Source organism: Petaurus breviceps, unplaced genomic scaffold (assembly GCF_028583685.1).
Source record: "Petaurus breviceps papuanus isolate PSGF00001 unplaced genomic scaffold, PetGlider_PUasm1.0 90879, whole genome shotgun sequence".
Classification (NCBI taxonomy): Eukaryota; Metazoa; Chordata; class Mammalia; order Diprotodontia; family Petauridae; genus Petaurus; species Petaurus breviceps.
The window spans coordinates 6190486-6205528 of NW_027187368.1; the positions used below are offsets into that span (position 1 = coordinate 6190486).

At 40.2% G+C, this 15043-nt stretch overlaps 1 pseudogene; it reads right to left on the reverse strand.

The window, feature by feature from the left end:
• Positions 1-9347: 9347 nt before the first annotated feature.
• LOC138150512 (L-lactate dehydrogenase A chain pseudogene) lies at positions 9348-11178 on the reverse strand (annotated as a pseudogene).
• Between the last annotated feature and the right edge of the window lie 3865 nt (positions 11179-15043).

A 15043-nucleotide genomic window follows, 5' to 3' on the forward strand; every position in this document is an offset into this window, starting at 1 on the left:
AAAGGCTGAGCAAACTGCCATACTCTGAGCCTCTCACTTACATCACACAGCCTTGGTTTTTATCAGTACAGCAGCATGATTCGGGGCTAGGATTATTCTGTCTGCTGAGCACCACAGACCAAATCAATCACATAATGATCAAATCTCTAATCTGTTCTGTGCAGATAAATTCTGCTTCTGGATGACCCCTGAGTTTTAATCTTGGTTCCACCACTAACTTGCTGCCTGACCTTGGGAAACTCACTTCTCCACCATGACCCTTAGTTTCTTCCTCTGAATGACAAGGGGTTTACACTAGAGAATTCCTTCCAGACATAATAATTTATAAATACATGATATATAAGAATATAGGACTGACAATAGATTATGTATCTGTTGCCCAAAGACTATGTGCCTAGAAAAAGCTGGAGCATTCCATCACCAGTTTAACTGATTTTTTGGCAACGACAGTTCAAAGAGAATGTGCTACACCACAGAAGAGTGCCTATCTGTATCTGTGAAGAGAGCATTCAGCATTTCTACAATGCTTTGAGGTTTATGAAACGTGGGCAAACAAATGACATCTCAGATTCAATAAATTATTGAAATAAGATTCCATCTTATGGGCCCAGCAGGAATTAGGACCCACAGCATCCCTCTCAACCCTCTCCCCTTCACATTGTCTGTAACAGATCTAATCTGTAGAACCCAATAGGTGCAGGCATATTGGGAAGCCCTCATCCCTCAACCCTCCTGCCAATCAATGATCCTTTCCCTTTCCCCCCTCCTCACCATGATAGGAAGGAAGCCAGAGCTACAACTGGACTTGAACCTTCCAAACCACTCCTCCCTCCCCATCAATCCTTCCATCTGCCCTGCTCCTTTACCATTTATTCCCTTCAGGCATTGTCACCCAACCAGCCACTACAATCTAAGGATTCCTGAACCTCTACGATTCAGCCTCAACTCCCCTTCTGGCCAATCAAGCCCACTTCAATCCACCTTGCAGCAAAGCGAATCTACTTAGGTTATATCTCCCAGTTGGAATGTGAGTTTCTTAAGAGTAAGAACTGTCTGGTCTTTCTATTGGTTTCCCTAGTGCTTAGTACAGTACTTGACACATATTAGCTCTTAATAACATTTTTTTATTTGTTCATTAATTCAGTCATTCAAGATCTTAAAAGGAAAAGAAGTTACCATTTTCCCTGGGAATTATAATTCTTCAAAAATACAGAGGAATTCCAACACATAAAACTAGAGGGAGAGACAGATTTTATATCATGATGAAGAAATTTCATAACAGAGATTAAGTTTTCAGGATTTCGAGTTGGAAGGGATCTAAGGGATCATGGGATTACATTTCTGGAGTTGCAAGAGTCCTTAGAGTCACAGATGATCTAACCCAATTACATAGTTTTATAGAAGATGAAAGCAAGACCCAAAGAAGGGAAGTAACTTAACCAATGAACCCCAAGTGGTTCTCTAAATTAACAGTCATGATTAAATAACAGGAGCTGCTGCAGCAGCAGCAGCAGTAGTAGTAGTAGTAGCAGTAGTAGTAGTAGTAGTAGTAGTAGTAGTAGTAGTAGTAGTAGTAGTAGTAGTAGTAGCTAATGTTTATATAGCACTTGCAATGTGCCAGACACTATGCTATGTTCTTTCTTTACAAGTATTACCTCTTTTGATGCTCATGACAGCCATGGAAGGTAAATGCTACTATTATCCTCATTTTACAGCTGAGGAAACTAAGGCAAATAAAGGTTAAGTGATTTGCCCAGGGTCACACAGGTAGCAAGTATGTGAAGTAAGATTTGAACTCAGGTCTTCCTGACTCTGGGCCCAACACTCTATCCAGGATACAACCAGCTGAGTTTATGTATCAGGCCTTCGAACATTAGGTCCGCTGCTCTTTCCCAAGACATTACATTTCCACTGAGGAGCAGTGAAATGAATGGTCTTATGAGCTAGAGGCCTCTTCACTACAGGACAAATTAAATGTCCAGTTGGGTGGATATCTGTCAGAGAAATTACAAAAGGAGCTCCTGAATTGGGTAGGAGATAGGGCTAGAGATGCTCTGAAATACATTCCACAGCTAACAATGAGGATGACTATGATATTGATAGTGACAGTTATGATTTATAATAACAACACATTTTGGGGCAGGTAGGTGGCACAGTGAATAGAGCACCAGCCCTGGGGTCAGGAGGACCTGAGTTCAAATCCATCCCCAGACACCTAACACTTACTAGCTATGTTACCTTGGGCAAGTCACTTAACCCCAATTGTCCTGCCCTCCCCCCCTCAAAAAGCAAAAAAACCAAAATGAAAACAAAAAAGTATTTTTGAATTACGCTGGGAAAACAAACAACATCTCACTTCATTCTGAGGATTGCCCTTTATAAAGCTCAATGTAACCCTTGCATCTGAAGCTTTCTTCTTACATGAAGGGCACAGGTACTTATTAGTGACCTCTTGTTTTTTTTGGTTCATTGCCCCTACTCACATAAATCTTGGGAATGTCAGTGACTGTCCTTCACTTAGGAGTATCTGCCAGCTCCCCTTGTAAACACACAGGTTTGCAAAGGTCCAACATATATAATAGTTTCTTTTATAAATTAACGAAAACAGAAAGGGGCCCAACAGAGTAAAGAGGATTCCACTCAACCCCACTAAATGAGTAACACTCTCCCCAGACTTGTATTGTGCTTATGATTACTTCCTTGGGTGAAACTTCATTCATTTGTTCATTTACTTATTTATCTATCTATTCATTTATATATTCATTCATTCATTTATTTTATTAATGATCCATCATCCCTCCTCTCTCTTATCCCTTCCCCCCTACTTTCCTGTAGGGTAAAATAGATTTTGATACCCAATTGACTATGTATATTATTCTCTCCTTAAGCCAAATCTAATGGGAGTAAAGTTCATTCATTACCTCTCACCTCCTCCCTCTTCCCCTCCACTGTAAAAGTTTTCTCTTGCCTCTTTACCCCATTCTACCATTCCCTTTCTCCTCCCAGTACATTCCTCTATCACCACTTAATTTTATTTTTTTTAGATATCATCCCTTCATATTTAATCAGGTGAAGCTTTAGAAGTGGCATGCCTAGTGTTTACTGCTCCCTGGCACTTCTACCCTCTAAATCCTGCTGCTCCCCTCAGACCCCAGCAAGTTGTGGTCAGTTCTTGCAGGTCCCACTTACTTTCTTCATAACTCTTCATCCTAGAGCACATCTGTTCTCTGTAGCTCTGCCTCCTGTAGTTTAATTTCTTTGCTGACATGCACAGTTCTGTCATTTTCCAGTTCTACCCTGGGGGGACTAGACTATATGGGAGAAAAATTAAAAATCATACCATGTGGATAAATATGTTTCCCATTGCCTTTGTATTTTCATATCAAAGGATTCTCATAGTACCATTCAAACCAGTATCACCTGTTTTCCACTCTGGTTGGCTTAGAATGAGTCAATACTGTTTACTTCCATGAACATGGCATCTCCTTTTGAGTACTGGGCTTGAAGAGGGCACCTCCAGTGTTTCCTAAACTGTCTCTGTCTCCTATTACCCACCAGGGAAATGTATAAGGTTATTCAAATGACCCTGGAGCTACAAAAGTCATACTGGAGAGGCAAAGCTCCCATCATGAACACTCCTGACACTGACCTTTCTCCTTGAGCCAAAGATACTTTGAATCCTTGGTATTTCTGCATGCAAAAGTTTCCAGTCCCCCTCTGATACTTCCCTACTCTGAATTGCTACATTTAGAATGTCAATATGACATTTAAAATTGGCTGTACACTATTCTGTGTTCTGCTCACTGTGTTGTAACCAAGCATCGATGAACTGGGAAGACGGGAGGTAAAAGTTTTAGTTCTTCCTCTTCCATGACTGGTTGACTTTGGTTCACATATCCATTTCTACCTCTGCAAAGTCAGAGCTGGATTGGAAGATCTCGGAGTATTTTTCCATCCCTGGCATGCTCTCTAGAATGTTATAGTTGAAACTTCATTTCAGCACTAAACTTTTAGGTTTCTCTCATTCTAACTGGTCCACATTCATCAATGACGTCTCCAAAAAAGGTAGCAGGAGAATGTAATTCCAAATCCTTATTTCAAACTTTCTCTGATTATACATCTTTATAACTTTAAAGTACTTTTTACATAGACACATACCACTTACAATTGCCAAGAGTCCAAGAAGAGCTGAAGGTGGAAGGGAAACAGTATTTATCCACTCATGTTCAAAAACTAGAAAAAAATCAGTCACAAAGGACAAGGTGGTGGTGAAGGTGATGATATATATATATATGTGTGTATATATATATACATATATATATGTGTATATATATATACACATCCAAAGAGACAAGTGTGTGTGTGCATACACATATGTATGTGTGTATGTATGTGTGTGCATTGGTATGCACCAATATTGTTAATGGAAAATATATGCATGTTGTTCAGATTTACAAATATGTGCACCCAAAATTATATCTCAGGAAAATGTTTGAACTTTGATCGTTAATTTCAAACTGTGAATAGCTGAGGATCGGTATGTTTCTGGGAGAAAACCTGCATAGAAACCAAAGTGGCTTCGTTGAAGTTTCCTGAGCCAGCAGTGGAAAGAAAGCTTCTGAAATTCATCGACTTCTGGCCACCAACCTTCTCTGAGGGGGAAAAATAATTAGCTCAGGTCCCTTAATCTCTGCCTTTTCTTATGAAGAAGAACACCTGCTGCTTTCACCAAGGTCCTTCCTACAACATCAACTCTGCCAAACAGTGAGATTGTATTTAGGGGGCTTCAGAAAGCACTGGTGGTTTCTTGCTTCCGGCAAAGGGAAGCAACAGGAACTCAGGTTTCAAGTAGGGTAAAAGAGAGGATAGAAGAGATTTTCTTCCCTTTCCCATCATGTCCAGGCCCTTGTGAAATGCTTGTTTGTGCTAAAATAGCAGGCCATCTGTTGTGTCTAGGGATATGGTACAGTAGAAAGGTCTGAGCATAGAGGAGAAAATTCGGAAAAGCAGAATTATAGTTTGGAGTTCCAGAACATTTACTCTTTGAAAAGCATTCTGGAGGTTGAAAAGAGGACAAAAAACAATATTAGCTGCTTGCCCTTTCTGGTTACACAGATGCCTAGAGACTTGGAAGCATCCTTGGAACCAAAATGTTAGGATGTTAAAAGTAGAATGTAATAGTTGGGAGGAAATTAAGAATAAGAAATATTAAAGCATAGACCAGTTATGAGGAACCTGTGGCCTGGAGGCCACATTTAGCTTTCTAGGTCCTCAAGTGAGGACCTTTGACTGAGGAGGACACAAGTTCCCTACCTCTGGTAGGCTGTCAGAACTGGGACCTTAGCATACAGATTATTAGAATATCTGACTTTACTATTTCTCATATATGGCATTTCATTTCTCATCTCTATGCCTTTGAAAGTACTAATTATCCTCCACATCTACAATAAATACCTTTTTCACCTCTATTTTTTTAATCCCTAATTTCCTACTTCAAGTTCCTAGTTCAAGTTCCACCCTTTCTAATTCCCCTGTTGCAAATGCACCCTTATCACTTTGTTTCTATTTTCAATCTGATTATACATACATATATATGCATATGCTATTTTCCTTAATATAAATGCCTAAAGGGCAGCAATTATTTCATTCAAGATTTATGTTTTCATAACCTAGCATGGTGCTTGGCAAATAGTATATGTTGAGCAAACACTTGATTTGTTGACAGTCTCCAAAATTTGGAGCTAGAAGGGACCTTATAGCATAGAATGATTGTACTGTAGCATGAGTAGATAAATTCCGTCTTCCCCCTGCTTCAACTCTTCTTGGACTCTTGTCAATTTTAAGTGGTATGTGCCTATGTAAAAAATACTTTCAGTTGTAAAGATGTATAATCAGATAATTTTGAAATAAGGATTTGGAGTTAAATTATCCTGCTCCCTTTTTTAGAGAGGTCAAAATGTTAGAACACATTTTGTCAAAGATAAAAAGGCTCTAGAATCAATCTAGCTCAGGGGTGGGGGAATCTACAGCCTCAAGGTCTCCTGTGACCATCTAGGTCCTCAAGTACAGCCCTTTGACGGAATCTAGAATTCACAGAACAAATCCTCTTAGTAAAAGGATTTGTTTTGTAAAATTTGAACTCAGTCAAAGGCCTCACCCAATACCACATGTGGCCTTTGAGGGTGCAGGTTCCCCACCCATGATCTAGCTCAACCATTTCATTTAAGGTCAAAAGATAGAAAATCCTAAGGTTACAAAGTCACAGCACGATTTGCAATCCTGTCTTGCTTCCACCTCTGGATTTGCCTGGGAAGACTGATTTGTCCTTGAACAGACACATGATCAAGGTCTTCCCTGGCTATGGCCCATACATTCTAGGTAATTTGCATTTTCATTAGGTGTTCCCTTTTATAGGAAGTAGGGGGAAAAGATGATACCAATATCTAGAGAAGCCAAAGAGTAAGTCTGCATCACTACCAGAATCACATTGAAGAAAGGGGATATTTAGCCTAGAGAAGAAAACTTTTGTGAAAAGTAGGGAATAATGACTATCTGTGAGTAATTAAAAATTAATCACATGGAAAATAGATTAGACTTGTTTGGTGCCCTACAGAAGGGATAACAAGGTCTTGGGGGGGCCCTTAGGTTACACTCAATTTCAAAAAAAAGCCTCCTAACAATCAGAGCTCTTCAACAATAGAATAGCTTCCCCCAAAAGATAGTGAATTTTCACTGAAATTACTGGGAGTATTCAAGCAGAGGCTAGATGTCCATTTTTCAAGGAAATTATAGAAAAGATTCATGCCTCAGTCATGAGGTTGGATGAAATGACTTCAGAAGGCCTTTCTAACTCTGGGATTCTATTATTTCAAATCTAGACCAACTGACCTAAGCTGACACTTGCCCTGGGTAGGTCAATGAATGCCTCCTCTTCGATTTCTTTTTTTTTTTTTTTTGAGCACGAGAAAGTAGAAATCCCTTGACCCAGACAAAACTGGATGTCTTCCCCTCTGCTGCTCACGCAATCAATGTGACCTAAACCCACTTAAATTCATTTGAACAAGAAGTCTATTTGTTCAGTTTTCAATTGGCTTCTATCTATATGCAACACATTATTCTTATATGCCCATTCTTGTACCACAAATATAGGAAGGATCTCTTTTATTTCATACCCCAAATCAGTCTCATCCTCAGCTTCAAGGGGAAAACAAAGGGTAGAGGTAGAAGAGAGAAATATAACACAAAGTCAAGAAGTCTGAAAGAGCAGAAAGAAAAAGAAAACAGACGTCAAGTTTATTGTACTACTTGAGAGAAGATACCAGATTCTTTTTGAGAATTAAAATGACGTTCCCTGGTTGCCTGTGTCTCCTGCTGCTTGTCAATAATCCTATTCATCCAACAAATATTATGCCTGTCTGCCAGATCTCTAATGTGACAGGTAGTTGATGGCTGAAAGTGCTATTACTTTCAACTACATATCATATTTAATTTATTACAAAACCACTGTTACTTCTTTTATTGATGAACTGTACAGTGTGAAATGATTATTTGTTAAAGATTTCACTGTTGTAAAAAAAAAAATCAAAGAAACTGTCTCTGAAGGCATCTGCAAGAAGAAACTCAAGAATTGGGAGCTCACAGTGCAATGTATACTTTCTATTTCCTCTCTTATCTCTTGCCTCAAGCAGACCTGATGACCTTTTCCCCCTTCTCTTCATAGAAACAGGTAGCATATGTTTTAACACTGTGAGGACTTAAGATATACCACAGTGTGTCAGACCAATGGGTCTATGATTCTAGGTATTTAGTTTGACCCCTAGAATATTAGAGTTGGAGGAGATCCTTAAAGATAGAATGTTAGAACACAAAACACAAAATGTCTGATCTGGAAGTCCTTTGAGGACACAGAAAGTTAGAAGAAAGAATATAGGACATTAGAGTTGGAAAGGATTGTATAAATGTTAGAAAAAAAGGTAAAATATTACAGTTGGTAAGGAGTTTGCCTCATAGATAAGTTAATCCAGTCTTCTAATTCTCCAGATAAGGAAATTATCCAAGAGACATAACTTGGCTACAGTCACATAGATGATTGATACTAGGAATCAGGCTATAAGCAGGTTTATTGGTCCTGAATGTAGTTCAGTCTTCTCTCTGAAAATTATGCCAGAGTTAGATAGACTACAAGTAGATAATATATTTGTCTCTACATTTTTTGGTAGCTATGGCAAAAAGATTAGCACTAGGTGTTTTTGAATCATATAGTTTTGCTTTTCTGAATGGAAGAATTTTTTTGGAACTAAACTCAAGAGTTTATAGCCTAGATCCTTAAGAGACACTGACACACTTTGATGGAAAGAGCTCTGCAGACTCAAATTCTGTTACTTGCTCCACTGATAACTAACTCAGTGACACTGGGCAAGTTATTTCCAAGAACTGGACACAGGTTTTCCTCTCTATAAAATGAGGGAGTTAGATTAGATGACCTACCTCTAGGGTCTCCTTCTAGCTATGACTGTTCTGTATAAAGGACATTAACTAAATAGTATGTTCAGCTAGAGCCTTACAAAAGCAAGGAGGATAGCCAATTGGAATCTATTAATGTTTATTAATGCACTCTCTTTGTGCCAGGCACTGTGCTAAGTGGTGAGGATATAGGAAAGGCAAAAAGACAGTCCCTGCATTTAAGAAGCTTACAAACTAATAGGGGAAACAATACACCAAAAATCATCAAACAAGTTATTATATATGTAATTGTATGTATATCTACATGTGATAGATATGGTTTATACATATGCATACACCGACACAAATGCACACTCATATACATATATACACAGAGAGGTAGACAAATGTCTGTATATGTTTCTGGTGTATATATATACACACACACACACACATATACACACATGTACATACACATATATCTACATACATATTATATATGTGTGCATATACACATACATTTCATATATGTATACACACATACATGTGTGTATATATGTATGTGTGTACATATATGTGTGTGTACGTTCAATGAATTAGAGATAATAAACAGTAGGTAGGCACTGGAAATAAGAGGGACTGGGAAAGACTCTTGTAGCTGGGAGATGAAGGAAGCCAGGGAAGCTAAGGGACAGAAACCAAGGAAGACACTCCATGCCGGAGGGACAGTTAGTGAAAATGCCTAAAGTTAGGAGACAGAGTGTCTACTAGAAAGGAAGCAAACGTTACCGGATCAAAGAGCATGGGGTGAGTTGGGGTGCAGGGTAGGGGGGGGGTAGGTTATGAAGGGCTTAGAACAGAGAATTTAATTTTTTTATCAGTTATTTTTTGTTTATTCAGTATTTAGGGTTAGTATGACACTTGAGGAATTGGTTGCATTGTTGTACATATACAGATCTTTTTATATAATATGAAAACATACAACTATTGATGTGTGTGTGTGTGTGTGTGTGTGTGTGTGTGTGTAGACAAAATCATGTTCTCTGGAAATGTGATGCTTAGGGCCATGCTGTAGAGTCCTAATGGAGAGGAGCACAAGGTAATAAATGCATCAAGAAAGAATTACTACTGTATGGTGTCTTGTAGCCAGGAGTATTGTCTTCTGGACCTACAGGAACCTGTAGTACTTACATACGAGGCAGGTAGTTTATATACCTGTGGGGCACTGTCTGCTTGACACCAACTACTGAGACTATACAAGTCATATCCAGCATCATATGCAAACATCAACAGGCTTTAAACAAATAGTCACACTCTACTATTCCCCATTTCTAACTTTAGGAAGAGACTAGAGTGTGTTCACAGGTTTTACATTTCTGATGTTCAATCACTAATCAGAGGAAGGATTTATTCATTTATTAATTTTTTTTAAGCAATCAGGGTTAAGTAACTTGCTCAAAGTTACATGGCCAGTTATTTCTGGGTGTGGTACTGAATATCTGAGCCCGGGATTCGATCTCCAGGTCATCCCGACACTGGAGCTGGTACTCTTACTCGCTGAACCACCTGGCTGCCCCTAAGTAATTGGGGTTAAGTAACTTGCTCAAGGTTACACAGCCAGGTGTTTCTGGGTGGATGCTAAGTTTCTGAGCCCAGGATTCGATCTCCAGGTCATCAGAGGAAGGATTTAACCCCTTAACCATTTTCTCTTGATGGCAGCGCATTAAAATGTTTTAAAATTGCAGCTCCTTCTGGATTCCCCAAAGAGTATCTGCACTCTTCCTTAAACGGTTCTCCCCCTCTGGATTCAGGTTTACCTTCAACCACATCTTAAATGCCATTCTACCCAAGATACATGGGACACTAAGGAAGATATCCTTATTAATGTCATATAGGCCCTTAAGCATGGTGGAAATTGGATGCACTCTCCAAAGATTCTTCATAATGCTTTTTGCCAGATCTGCCACAGACAAGATAATGGCCCAGGAAGTGTAGCTCTTCATCTTGATCACCTCATAAGCACTTTCAACCACCTGTTTATGAACTTCTTTCCAATTCTCTGAATCAGCATCAGTTCCTATTTGAGGATTAACATTCTTCAGAGACGCACCGCCAAGATTCACACCACTCCACACAGGAACACTGGAGTCTCCATGTTCACCAAGGACCCATCCATGACAACTTGAAGAATGGACACCAAGTCTCTCCCCAATTGTGTAACAGAAACGGGCAGAATCCAGATTGCAACCACTTCCAATAACATGGTTTTTAGGAAAGCCACTTAGCTTCTAGGCCACATATGTCAAAATATCCACTGGATTGGAAACAATAAGTAGTTTGCAATTAGGGCTGTATTTAACAATACTGGGAATGATGAATTTAAAGATATTCACATTACACTGGACCAAATTAAGACTACTTTCTCCCTCCTGTTGAAGTACCCCAGCTGTAACAATGACAAGTTTTGAGTTTGCAATTACACTGTAGTCTTTTCCAGAAACAATCTTTGGCGTTTTGAGGCAAAGGCTGCCATGTTGGAGATCCATCATCTCTCCCTTTAGTTTGTCTTCTATTACATCAACTAAAGGTAAGCTCATCAGCCAAATCATTTGTTAAGATACTGATGGCACATGCCATGCCAACTGCACCAACCCCAACAAGAGTGATCTTGTTCTGGGGAACCTGTTCCTCCTTTAGGACATTCAAAATCAGCTGATCCTTAATAGTAGATGCCATTTTGGGGGATATCCGAGCTCGAACACGAGGTTGCTGGTCAGGCTGCGAAAGTTGTGAGTTATATGTGAGACGGCTGCTCCTAGAATCACACCAGAGAATTTCATTTTTGATCTTGAAGGTGATAGGGAGTCACTGGAGTTAATGAGTAAAGCAGGGGTAACTTGGTCAGATCATAAATTTAGGATTACATGACTTAATGAAGGGTGGACTAAATTGGAGAGATTCATGGCTGGCAGGCCAACCAACAGGGTACTACAACAATCCAAAAGTGAGATAAGGGTCTAAACCAGAGTGGTAGCAACGTCAGAGAAGAAAAAGGGGCCATTTATGAGAGCTGTTACAAAGGTAAAATTGATAGGCCTTGGTAACAGATTGGATATTGGGAAGTGGGGGTTGAAAATGAGAAGTTGGTGGGGGGCAGCCAGATGGCACAGGGATAAGAGCAACAGCCCTGGAGTCAGGAGGACTTGAGTTCAAATCCAGCCTCAGACACTTGACACACATACTAGTCATGTGACTTTGGGCAAGTCACTTAACCCCAATTGCCCTGCCTTCCCCTCTCCAAAAAGCAAAAAAGAAAATAGGAGTTAGGGATGGCATCTAGATGATGCACCTAGCATAGGTGATAAGGATGATAGGATGATTACTCCAACAGTAATAAAGAAGGTTAGGTGGCACATTGGACAGAGTGCCAGGACTAGTCAGCAGAGCCCTGAGTTAAAATCTGACCTCAGACACTTAGTAGTTTTGTGACTCTGGGAAGTCACTTAACCTGTTTACCTTAGTTTCCTTATCTGAAAAATGTGGATAACAATGACACTTTCCTCCTAGGGTTGTTGAGAAGATCAAATAGCATAATAATTGCAAAGCACTTAGCAAAGTGCCTGGCAAATAGTAAATGTTATATAAAGAAACTATTGTAATAATTGTGATTATAATATATATATATATAAAATATTGTGATATTATATGTATACATGTGTATAATATTGTGATAGTATAAGGGATTCATGAGAAGAGAACAGAGATGAACTAGTTTACCAAGAGGTTAAAGATGGGGAAAGGAAGAGTGTTTAGGTAGTGCAGGGGTGATGGTTTGGGAGAGATTAGTGGTTACAGTAAGGATAAAGAACTTGGGGTTGGAAGCAGAGAGAGAGGTCTAATGACAATACTGTAGATTGTAATCAGATAAGATTATTTCAGAGTTTGTGAACATAAGAATGGCCCAGGTGATGACAAGATGAAGGGTATGAAGATCTTTGAGCACAGCTTAGGGAGGGTGAAAGAATAGGTCATGTCAAATCAGAAAGCTGAGGAACTGTAAGGTTAGGGTTTTTGAAGGAGTGTTACAATGTGTGATAAAGTCCACTAAAAGGAGGGCAGGAGTTTGGGGGGGTGGGGGTGGAGAGAATGTGAGCCAGCACTGAATTTTGAAAAGAAAGGGAGAATTCTGGAGGTCTGCAGATGCTAGTTATTACGATTTTGACTGGTTGGTAGATAGTAATTGTCTGAACCTTGAAGGAGAAGTTACTTAGTGATGGTGGTAGAGGGATAACTTGGAAGTGGCAGTGTTGGGTTAGGAGTATACCCATTCTCCCACCTCAATCAACCAGTAAGGGAAATGAATGAATGTGTAGCCAGTTCTGTAAAGGGCTACAAGCGAAGTAGAAGCAATCAGAAAGGAGCCAGGTCTCAGTGAGGTGGGTAACATTTTGGTGGGTCGTTGGCATGAATAAACGACCATATTCAGAATAAAGGACCAGGCAGTGGTAGAGACTTAGGAATGGGGTTGGGGAAAATGACCATGGCTACAGAATCTCTGGGATAAAGAAGGTATGACCAGGGTAGAATTTCTTCATCATTAAAGAAAGATTTTCCATAGATTTTCAATGTCCAAGATAGCCTGAGGCTTGGGCCCTGAGACTTTAGCCTCAGGGAGGAATCATTGCAGAGCCTTGGGCAGGTCATTCAACTGAGTGAGCAAATTCTTGGAACAGAAGGAAAAGTGTTATTATCCTTCCCCCAAGGCTGGAAACCAGTCAGGAGACATGATGTGCAAATGGAATGGCACCTTGTTCCTTTACCATTCAACTGAGAAGTTCTCAGATAGTCTATTTATCAAGGCAGTTTCTAGAACATTAAATTATAACTCAGAGAAGGAATGTGTCAGTGAGGGGCTGAGATAATATGGTCTAGGTACTTCAAGTTGTTATGGTCTGACAATGCAGGGATGGAGCTTAGAGAATCTAGAAGAATGCAGAGTTGGGAGCCAAGATGGCGGAGTAGAAACAGGACTTTCGCATAGCTCCCACTTCCGCCTCCTCCAATACATGTGAAAAATGACTCTAAACAAACTTTAAAGCTACAGGATTCACAAAGTGACAGAGAGAAATTAACCTCCCACTGAAGACAGCACAGCAGACAGACAGGAAGGGGCCATCACAGCATGCTGGGAGCAGAGCCCAGCCCACATGAATCCAAGGTTTTAGCCCCAGGGCAGCCTGACCAGGTGTGGCTAGAGGGACTTCGGGAGAGTGGATCACCAGCAGCTGTGGTGATTTCCAGAATTATCAACTCATAGATGCAAAAGAACAAAGGACAAAGTCAGTGTGAACTTGGGAACAGGGAGTCTGAGAGTGTGGTCCAACCTCTGCCCCCAGAGGGAGAAGTGGCTGAGGTGTGGAGGCAGCCACTGTCTCATGGCTGCTTCAGAGCTCCTGGCCTGCAGATTGTAGGGGGTCCAAGCAACTAGTCTGAGGAGTAATGGCTCTTGCTTTAATGTGCTTGGATCTAGATTGCTCTCTTGGGTGGAAATCCTGGGGTGCATGACCAGTGAGCCAGAGCATGTGGAGAATTTAGAGAAGGCAGCCAACTAATAGCTCCAGCAGGTGAGAAAACCCCAGCGATTTGGGACAAAGCTTTCCTCTCTGGAAGCAGAGTTCTATCATGACAAAAAGCTCAAAAGTCAAGTAATTGAGTGGCAACATAAGCAAGCAAAGGAAGCAAAGAAAACTCAGCAATCCAACATTAGACTCCTATTTTGGGGACAAAAAGGATCAAAGCATGGAACAGGAGGAAGAAAACAAAGTCAGAACTGTACCAAAACCTTCCAAGAAAAATAACAACTGGTTACAGGCTATAGAGGAGCTTAAAAAGGATTTTGAAAACCAAATAAGAGAAGTAGAAGAAAAATTGGGAAGAGAAATGAGAATGATACAAGAAAATCATGAAAAGAGAGTCAACAACCTGACTGAAGAAAGTAACACCTTAACAAACAGACTAACTCAAATGGCAAAAGAGGCTCAGAAAGCCAATGAGGAGAAGAATGCCTTAAAAAGCCGAATTTTCAAGATGGAAAAAAATCTCAAAAGCTCACTGAAGAGGAGAATGCAGAGTCAACGTGCCCATCTATTACATAGTTCTTTCCAACATCAGATGTCTTAAATAAGCTCTGAACAGGCACTAGATCATCATATTTATAGCTCACATGTTGAAATCACTTTTCAGTCAGAGGGATTTTATCATAACATACCTGTTAGGTGGGTGCAGCAAATAGTACCATGCCATCTTACAGATCAGGAAACTAAGACTCACAGGCAGGAGCCATTTTGCTAGGCATGCTGCTAACCCAAGCTTTGATTGACACTACCTCCCTCAGTCTTCTCTCCCCTCAATTTGGATGTCTAGAGGATGGAGTATCAAACTCTTCCCAATGCCTTCCTTTAAAATAGAGAGCAGATACTGGACTCTTAGCCCCTCCCACTTCCATCCTCTCTACTGCCTAATTCAAACTCCAGGGAAAAGAAGCAAGTATACCTCCCCTATCCCCCCATGATCCCTTCCTACTTCCTTTTGTCCATTGCTG